Source organism: Vulpes vulpes, chromosome 11, assembly GCF_048418805.1.
Source record: "Vulpes vulpes isolate BD-2025 chromosome 11, VulVul3, whole genome shotgun sequence".
NCBI lineage: Eukaryota > Metazoa > Chordata > Mammalia > Carnivora > Canidae > Vulpes > Vulpes vulpes.
The window spans coordinates 102,639,209-102,649,117 of NC_132790.1; positions in this window are offsets into that span (position 1 = coordinate 102,639,209).

A 9,909-nucleotide genomic window follows, 5' to 3' on the forward strand; every position below is an offset into this window, starting at 1 on the left:
ACTGCTGAACCCCACGGGAGCAAGGGGCCCCCTGCCCTGCCGACGGCCTCGCTCTCGCGCCTACGAGACTTCCCTCTCGATCCCCGCGGTTTTTCCCACTTCACGTGCGCTGACTTCTGCTGTACGCGTGGTTTTGTGGGTCCCTCGCGGTCTGTGCGTTGAAATCTTATCTAGGAAACTTCTGTTCCGCGTCGGTGTCACAAAACGATCTCGTCTCTTCTAAAGATCTCCAGGTGCTGCTTCCCACACTGACTCCTCGTCCCACGCGGGTTCCAATGTGTGTGTGGACGTGGTCTTCGTCGCAACCAACGGCGTCTGCCCAGGCTCCCCGGGCGGGCGGCCGGGCCGCGGGTCACCCCGGCCCGCTCACGTGAGCGAGGACCTGCGTCCGGGCGGCGGCCTGGCCTGGTGCCCTCGTCCACCTCCGAACTCCGCAGCAAGTCACACCGCCCAAAACCGCGAGTCTCCTTCAGTCTCCTGAGGTGCGATCTTCTGCCCCTCACGGTTACTCTCAGGACGAACCTGACCGGTTCCGCGAGAAACGTCTGGGGGGTCTCTGTGAGCTGCCCGTGAGGACTGACCCGAGGGAACCGGCTTGCTAGGCTGCTGGCCCTCGGCCGTGGGACCGCGGTGCGCAGGCCGCTCGGGTTTCCCTTCACGTCGGTCATTATGGTCCGAGCCTTCCCAAGGCCCCGCTCTGCTTTTGTTAGATTTTTTTTCTTTCTGTAGTTGGGTGCCTGGTAGTTCTGTTTGGGATTAATACTGAAATCTCCTTTTCCACTACATTTGTATTAGTTGATTCTGGTCTAAATACTTTTGCTTCTTGTCCGTTGATTGTGTGTTCAGCACCTGTTAAACTGTCACATTTGTTACAATGTTTTTTTTATTTTTTATTTAAAAAATTTTTTTTTAAATTTTATTTATTTATGATAGTCACAGAGAGATAGAGAGAGAGGCAGAGACACAGGCAGAGGGAGAAGCAGGCTCCATGCACCGGGAGCCCGACGTGGGATTCGATCCCGGGTCTCCAGGATCGCGCCCTGGGCCAAAGGCAGGCGCCAAGCCTCTGCCCCACCCAGGGATCCCATGTTTTAATGGTTTTAAAAAATTCTTGGAGGTACTGTGTGGTGGTTGGCAAGACTCTAACAAGGCCGCCCGATTTTTGCCTTCTGTGTACATACCCCATCTAATCCTCCCACCCCCCTGAGTGCGGGCAGGACCCATGAATGTGCTAGAACGGTCACTCCCTTGATTGGTTCTTTCGCATGACAAAGGTGATGGGATAGTCACTTGCGTTGTCACGTTGTATCCTACAAGACCCAGCCGTGGCCGACCGAAGGGATGGATTCTCTGGGCGGCTTTGCGGCTTGGCATAAGCATGCTGTCACAGCGGGCACCAGGTGGCCAGGGAATGTAGGCTTCTGGAAGCTGAGAGCAGCCCTCAGAGGACCCCATCAAGGAAACAGAAAGCTCAGTCCTACATCCACAAGGACTGAATCCCGCCAACCACCAAGCTGGGACGCGGACACTGTGATCCAGCGGAGCACAGGGCCGGGGCCCCACCTGGATGTCTTCCTCCTTAGACCCTGAGCAGAGAACAGAGTTTCGGCGGACAGAACTGGGACATAATGGGACATAATGGGTGCTGCTTGAAGCTGCGAAATTCGCGGCATCAACTTGTTACCTAGGAACGGAAGGCAGGTACATACATAAGCGCTGTGCTGTCTACAATTAATGGCGAGGTTGTTTCTCCCTTTCCATTCCTTACACAATGTATTTATTTATTTATTTTTGAAGATTTTATTTATTTATTCATTAAAGAGAGAGGCAGAGACGCAGGTGGAAGGAGAAGCAGGCTCCATGCCGGGAGCCCAACGTGGGACTTGATCCTCGGACCCTGGGGTCACGCCCTGGGCCGAAGGCAGGCGCTAAACCACTGAGGCCCCCAGAGATCCCCCCTTACACATTTTATGTGCTTCTCTGTGCTGGCTGAAGCCTTGAGTGACATAAAAGTGATAATATTGAAAATCCTTGAATTTTTCTTGATTGTGAGGAAATGCTTCTAATGGTTCATTCATTAGTATAATGTCTGCTGTGATTTTTTTGGAGGACATCTTTTGTGGGATCATGAATTTCCCTCCTACTCCTACTTTGCTAAAAGTTTGTTTTCTGATCAAGAATGGGCTTCAGGGGATCCCTGGGTGGCGCAGTGGTTTGGTGCCTGCCTTTGGCCCAGGGCGCGATCCTGGAGACCCGGGATCGAATCCCACATCAGGCTCCCTGCATGGAGCCTGCTTCTCCCTCTGCCTGTGTCTCTGCCTCTCTCTCTCTCTCTCTGTGTGACTATCATGAATAAATTAAAAAAATAAAAATAAAAAAAAAATAAAAAAAAAAAGAATGGGCTTCAGGGATCCCTGGGTGGTGCAGCGGTTTAGCATCTGCCTTTGGCCCGGGGCCCGATCCTGGAGACCCGGGATCGAGTCCCACATCAGGCTCCCTGCATGGAGCCTGCTTCTCCCTCTGCCTGTGTCTCTGCCTCTCTCTCTTTCTCTCTCTGTGACACTATCATAAAAAAAATAAAATAAAATAAAGAATGGGCTTCAAAGATGTTAAATGAGTTTTTCTAGATCTATTGAAATAATTATATATTTTCTTTTTAAGTTATCTATTTTTTCTTTGTTAGGCTATCTCCTACATTGACAGATTTAAGGCCATTTAGATAATTAGGTCATTGTTTCATTCTGGGAATAAGCCTTACATGTGTTTTAAGTTTTAATACATTGCTGGATTTAGTCTGGTAAGGTTTTATTTAAGTTTTTGTTACCTCTCTTCTTCTTCTTCTTCTTTTTTTTTTTAATATTTAATTTATTTATTCATGAGAGACACACAGAGAGAGGCAGAGACACAGGCAGAGGGAGAAGCAGGCTCCATGCAGGGAGCCCGACGTGGGACTCGATCCCAGGTCTCCAGGATCACGCCCTGGGCCAAAGGCAGGCGCCAAACTGCTGAGCCATCCAGGGATCCCCCTGTTACTTCTCTTCAAATCTTTGATAAAACAACTGTGAAACCACCAAAGACTTTTTTTTTTTTTCGTTTTTTAAAGAGAAGTTTTAGGTTCACTGCAAAATTGAGCAGAAAGAACAGAAAGCTCCCCTGTACCTCTGCCTCTCCCTGCAAACCCCCAGCCCCTCCCAACTGCCAACCTCCCCCACCAGAGTGGAACGTTCGCTCTAAGTAATGAACCTACACGGACACATCATTATCGCCCAGAGCCTGTAGTTTACGTTAGGATTTACTCTTGGTGTCATGTTTCCTTATGGGTTTTGATAGATGAATGATGACATGTATGCACCATTACAGAACAATAACAATGGCTTCATTGCTCTGAAAACCCTCTGACATCCGCCTGTCCATCCCTTCCTATCCCTAGCCCCCCGACAATCACTGATATTTTTACTGTTTTTTGCCTTTTCCAGAATGTCCTAGAGTTGGAATTGAACAGTGTGCAGCCATTTCAGATCGACTTCTTTCATGCCTTTTCATGTCCTGGATGCACCAGTTTATGTATCCATTTGCCTACCAGGTTTTGATAATTGCTTCCAAGTTTTGTTAATAACAAATAAAGCTACTATAAACACCCCTGAACATATTTTTTGTGTGGCTAGAAGTTTTCAGCTCTTTTGGGTGAATACCAAGAAGCATGACTGCTGGATCCCATGAGCATGTTTACAGCTTTGTAAATAACCACCAAAGTAACATCCGAAGTAGCTGTACCATTTTGAAGGGTTGTTGTTTTTAGGGATTGATTTGTTTTAAATTACTGATTCAATTTGTTTTTATTATTTATTTTTTAAAAGATTTTACTTATTTATTAGAGACAGGGAGAGATAGCACCAGTGGGGAGAGAGGCAGAGGGAGAGGGAAAAGGAGGCTCCCCGCTGGGCAGGGAGCCTGACATGCAGCTTGATCCTATAGGACCCTGAAGTCGTGACCTGAGCCCATCATGACCTGAGCCACCCAGACATCCCACCCCTCAATTTATTTATAAATGCATACAGGTCTTTTAAGGTTTTTTATTCTCCTTGAGTCAAGTTTGGTTTTATCAATTTTTTAAAATATTTTTATTTATTTCTTCATGAGAGACAGAGAGAGAGAGAGAGAGAGAGAGAGAGAGAGGCAGAGACACAGGCAGAGGGAGAAGCAGGCTCCACACAGGGAGCCCGACGCGGGACTCGATCCCCGATCTCCAGGATCACACCCTGGGATGAAGGCGGCGCTAAATCGCTGAGCCACCCAGGCTACCCGGTTTTATCCATTTTTCTAGAAAATTTTCTATTACATGTAATTATTTAATGTCATATTTTCCATAGTATTATTTCATGAAATTAAAAAAGTTCCTATGCCAGTACTTATATTTAATGTTCATATTTTATGTTGCTCTATGCCTTTTCTCATTTATTATTGACCAGTTTGGGGAGAGTCTCATCCATTTTACAAGTCTTTGTAAAGCCTCAGCTTTTGATCTTATTAAACACATTTAGTTATCTTTGTTTTTTAGTATCATTCATCTCTGCTCTTATATTCATTAGTTCTGTCCTACTTCATCATTATTTCAATAGTTTCTTGAACTGAATGCTTATATTTTAAGGTTTTGAATTTTTGTTCTTTTCTAATATATCTAATTTTTTCCTATAAAAGTTCTGCACTAGTTGCATTCCATATGGTATGTAAGATTTCTGGGGGCATCCATTTCTAAATGTTTTGTCATTTTTTAAATGCCTTATTCTTTAACTTATGAAATATTTAGAAAGTTGTATATTATTTTCTAGACACACTTTTTTTAAGATTTTATTTATTTATTCATGATAGACACAGAGAGAGAGAGAGAGAGAGAGAGAGAGAGAGGCAGAGACACAGGCAGAGGGAGAAGCAGACTCCATGCCGGGAGCCCGAATTGGTTTACTTTTAACATTTGTTTTGGGTTTTTGACTATATTTTCTTGGAGTTAAGGACTTTATCTGCAGGTAGAGTTTTTGGTAGTTACCAAGATTCCTTTTGTTGGTCAATTGTCAATTTTTGTAAATGTTCAATTTTTATTAAGTGTTTCCGATGTGGCAGAAAAAGACATGTCCTTAATCTTGGGTACATGGTTATCTCAAATTTTCAAGGTGCTGATTCCTTTTTGGTATGCTTCTGGGGTAGTTTATCTTTTCTTAGATCACAGGACTTTGGGTTTCCAGGAAAGCTTTCAGCATAATCTTTTTGGATCAGGATTCCCACGCTCCCAGGACAATGTACACATGAATCCCATTCCTATGAGTGGAGTAGGCATGGGAGTTTGATTTCACATGAAATAACTTTTTTTTTTTAATCCATAGCTGCAGTCAGATGATAAATTCCCTGGACATCCACACTGTTTCAGAAGAAACATATATTTAATGTATAGTTTTTCGAGCATTATTTTCATGGAGGGGGTTCATAGAGGGTTCCAAAATTTATGTCACATTTATTAGAAATCTGAGAGGCTAACCTCTAAATAAACACTTGGTTGGATGATATAGATCTGCCAATTATAAGATGTATAAGCTTAAGTTATAAATCTTATACTTAATACTAATAACAAGTTTAGGTTTTCACTGTAGTGTTTAACCTAATGCCTATTTGCAATACTGCTTTTAAGATTAACAGAAAGACTTCAATTATTCATAACATTTAAAAATTATGTTTAAAAAATGCTATCCAATTGGCTGCAGTTACTAATCAGGTTACTCTGAACAAGGTTAGCTAACTTATTCTGTACTTGAGAAATTAGGAACTAAAAGGAATTATTTATTTTCAATTTGTGCCACTGTTTACATAAACTGAGATCAGCTTTGATTAAGGCCAATTGGCTATGATCAAAACTCGCCACAGTGAAAGGATAGAAGGACCATACACGTCAACATCATGAGAGCCATCCACGAAAGGGCCACATACCATTCTCAACGGGAAAAACTGAGAGCTTTTCCTTTAAGGTCAGGAACATAAAAGGGATGTCCACTCTCACCGTGGTTGTTCAACATAGTACTAGAAGGCCTAGCCTCAGCAATCAGACAACAAAAAGAAATAAAAATAGCATTCAAATTGGCAAAGAAGAAGTCAAACTCTCACCCTTTGCAGATGACATGATACTTTATGTGGAAAACCCAGAAGACTCCAACCCAAAATTGCTAGAACCCATACAGGAATTTAGCAATGTGTCAGGATACAAAATCAATGCACGGAACTGGTTGCATTCTGTACACTAACAATGAGACTGAAGAAAGAGAAATCAGGAATGTATCCCATTTACAATTGCACCCCAAACTATAAGATACCTAGGAATAAACCTAACCTGTACTCTACCTAGATCTGTACTCTAAACACTACAGAACACTTCTGAAAGAAATTGAGGAAGACATGAAGAGATGGAAAAACATTCCATGCTCATGGATTGGAAAATATTGTTAAAATGTCTATGCTTCCTAGAGAAATCTACACACTCAGTGCAATCTCTATCAAAATACCACCGCCATTTTTCACAGAGTTGGAACAAATAGTCCTAAAATGTGTAAGGAACCAGAAAAGACCTGAATAGCTAAAGTAATGTTGAAAAAGAAAACCAAAGCTGGAGGCATCGTAATTCCAGACTTCAAGCTCTATTACAAAGCTGATCATCAGGACAGTGTGGTACTGGCACAAAAACATGCACATAGATCGATGGAACAGAATAGAGAATCCAGAAATGGGCCCTCAACCCTAAGAACCCTTTGTCATCTTCAACAAAGCAGGAAAGACGAATCATTGGAAAAAAGACAGTCTCTTCAATAAATGGTGCTGGGAACATTGGGCAGCCACGTGCAGAAGAACGAAACTGGACCATTCTCTTACACCAGACACCAAGATAAACTAAAAATGGATGAAAGGCCTCAGTGTGAGACAGGAATCCATCAAAATCCTAGAGGACAACACAGGCAGCAACCTCTCTGACTTTGGCTACAGCAACTTCTTGCTAGACACGTCTCCAAAGGCAAGTGAGACAAAAGCAAAAATGAACTACTGCGACTTCATCAACATAAGAATACTTCTGCACAGCAAAGGAAACAGCCAACAAAACTAAAAGACAACCTACAGACGTATGACGTATCAGATAAAGGGCTAGTATCCAAGGTCTATAAAGAACTTATTAAACTCAACACCCAAAAACCAAACAATCCAGTCAAGAAATGGGCAGAAGACATTTCTCCAAAGACCTACACATGGCCAACAGACGCATGAAGAAATGCTCCGCATCCCTTGTCATCAGGGAAATACAAAGCAAAACCACAATGAGCTCCCACCGCACACCTGTCAGAATGGCTAAAATTAACAAGACAGGAAGCACAAGTGTTGGAGAGGATGTGGAGAAAGGGGAGCCCTCTTGCACTGTTGGTGGGAATGTGAACTGGTGCAGCCACTCTGGAAAACTGTGTGGAGGTTCCTCAAGGAGGTAAAAATAGACCTGCCCTACGACCCAGCAATTGCACTGCTGGGGATTTACCCCAGATACAGATGCAGTGAAACGCTGGGACACCTGCACCCCGATGTTTACAGCAGCGTCCACAATAGCCACACTGTGGAAGGAGCCTCGGTGTCCTTGGACAGATGCTGGATAGAGAAGCTGTGGCCTGTATGTACAGTGGGATATTACTCAGCCGTCAGAAAGGACGAATACTATTACATCAATACGGATGGAATTAGAGGGTGTTATGCTGAGTGAAATAAGTTAAGAAGAGAAAGATAATTATCATACGGTTTTACTCATATGTGGAACATAAGAAACAGCACAGAGGATCATCTGGGAAAGGCGGGCAAACTGAATGGGAAGTCATCAGAGAGGGAGAAACCATGAGAGCCTCCTCACTCTGAGAAACACACTAAGGGTTGCTGGAGGAGGGTGTGGGGGGGGTTAACTGGATAATGGGTAGTAAGGAGGGCACAGGATGTGATGAGCACGGGATCTTATACGCAACTGATACATTATTGAACTCTACATCTGGGACGAAGGATGTACTATATGTTGGCTAACTGAATTTAAATAAAAAAATAAGGGGCACCTGGGGGGCTCAACGGTTGTGCACCTGCCTTCAGCCCAGGGCGTGACCCCGGGGTCCTGGGATCGAATCCCACATCGGGCTTCCTGCAAGGAGCCTGCTTCTCCCTCTGCCTGTGTCTCTGCCTCTCTCTCTCTGGGTCTCTCTTATGAATAAATAAATCTTTAAAAAATAAAAATTAAAAAAAAGGAAAAATACTTGAAAAACGCATTTGTACTGTATGTAACAAAAACAGCAATAAAAAAGATGGTGTTAAGCGGGGAAAAAAAAGACTGCGTGGCTTCAAACCATCAGTTTGAAGAATTTCCTCCTGCTTTTTTTAAAAGTAGATTTTCATAATATGTGGAACAGAGACTGTCCAATTTTCTCTACTATGACATTACCACATCCCACTGAGCGGACTGCAATTTTATTTGATCTGCCAACCCCACAGATGGAAGGCCTTTGAAGACTTCAGTAGACTCCAATTTGGAAATATAATCACTCTGAATGAAGAAACCTCAGTAAACAAAGTGTGCTGTATTTGGAGGAAGTAAGGTTGTGCTGAGGTAAAGCCTTTTTTTGTGCTAAAACCCAGATAGTCCTTTGATTTCTTGATGAAGATAACAATCTTAAGTGCGTAGACCATTGGACTTAATAAGATGTACATTTAACTTACTCCATCATAGTTCTGAAATCAGTTCCTTTTGGACTCTTCTAGTTTTCTCAGGTTGGGAAAGAAGATGGGTGGGAGCCCGCTACGTGTATCCCGCCTCTCGGAGCTGGCTCACCCATCTTCCGTCAGCCCATCTTCTTCCTCTAACTCGAAACAGCACCTTGTGACGTTTGTCAACCTTTTATTTATAGAATTAATTTTCAAAAAAACATTTTTATTATTTGACAGGCAAGATTGTTTATCTACACTAACGCCCCAGTTTGCATCACAATACACGTGGCAGGTGATCTGTGGAACTGCCAGTTCAGAAAGAAGTAATACTACTAATGATCACCGACATTTTTGAGCATTTGCTTTATAACAGCTACTCTAAAAGGGCTCTTATTTGTTCCTCATGCCAATTCTGTGAGGAAAGAGCAAATCTTTTATTCTGAAATTTAAGAGTTCAGCAAGATTTGAAATCTCATTTACTGTAGCTCTGCTGGCTTGCGTGGTTCACAGGATTTCTTTTGTTGTACTTTACTCTTTAGGCTGACCTTGACCTTGAAATGTAAGGTGATTTGATTGCCTTGAAAGAATAGTTCTTGAAGGTATAAAAATAATTCTTAAAATAATTCTTCCTCACTTCGATGCAGTTACAGGAGTTTTTCTTCCCGTGATCATTAGCAGCAAGTCCAGAATGGACAAGACATACTTGGATCGCCCTGTGACCACATGACAGAAGATGGAGAAGGGAAGACAAGTCCTAAGCTATAAGGGAGGACTGATTCAGAGAGGAGAAGAACACATGACCAGACGTGTAGCTTCTGTTTCACCAAGTACTGTGTAATGGAGAGAACTGAGCATTGGGATTAAACGAGGCCCGAGCATCTGCTGTTTACTGATGTCGTCATCCTGGACACACTGCATACGCTCTCCCAGCCTCAGCTGCCTTCAGGAAACAAAGGGTAGAAAAGAAAAAAAAGTTTCGGTGGTGAATGAAACCTCACACTCTAAGGTTACAACCGTAGGACACGCTCACCTGGAGCATCACTAGGACTGTAGGTCCTGAGTAAGACCCTTCATTCTAGTGCTAATGATGCAGAGTAGTAGCAGGGGCACTTTCCCGGACGCTCGCCCTCTTATGCCACCCCTCTGCCCAGG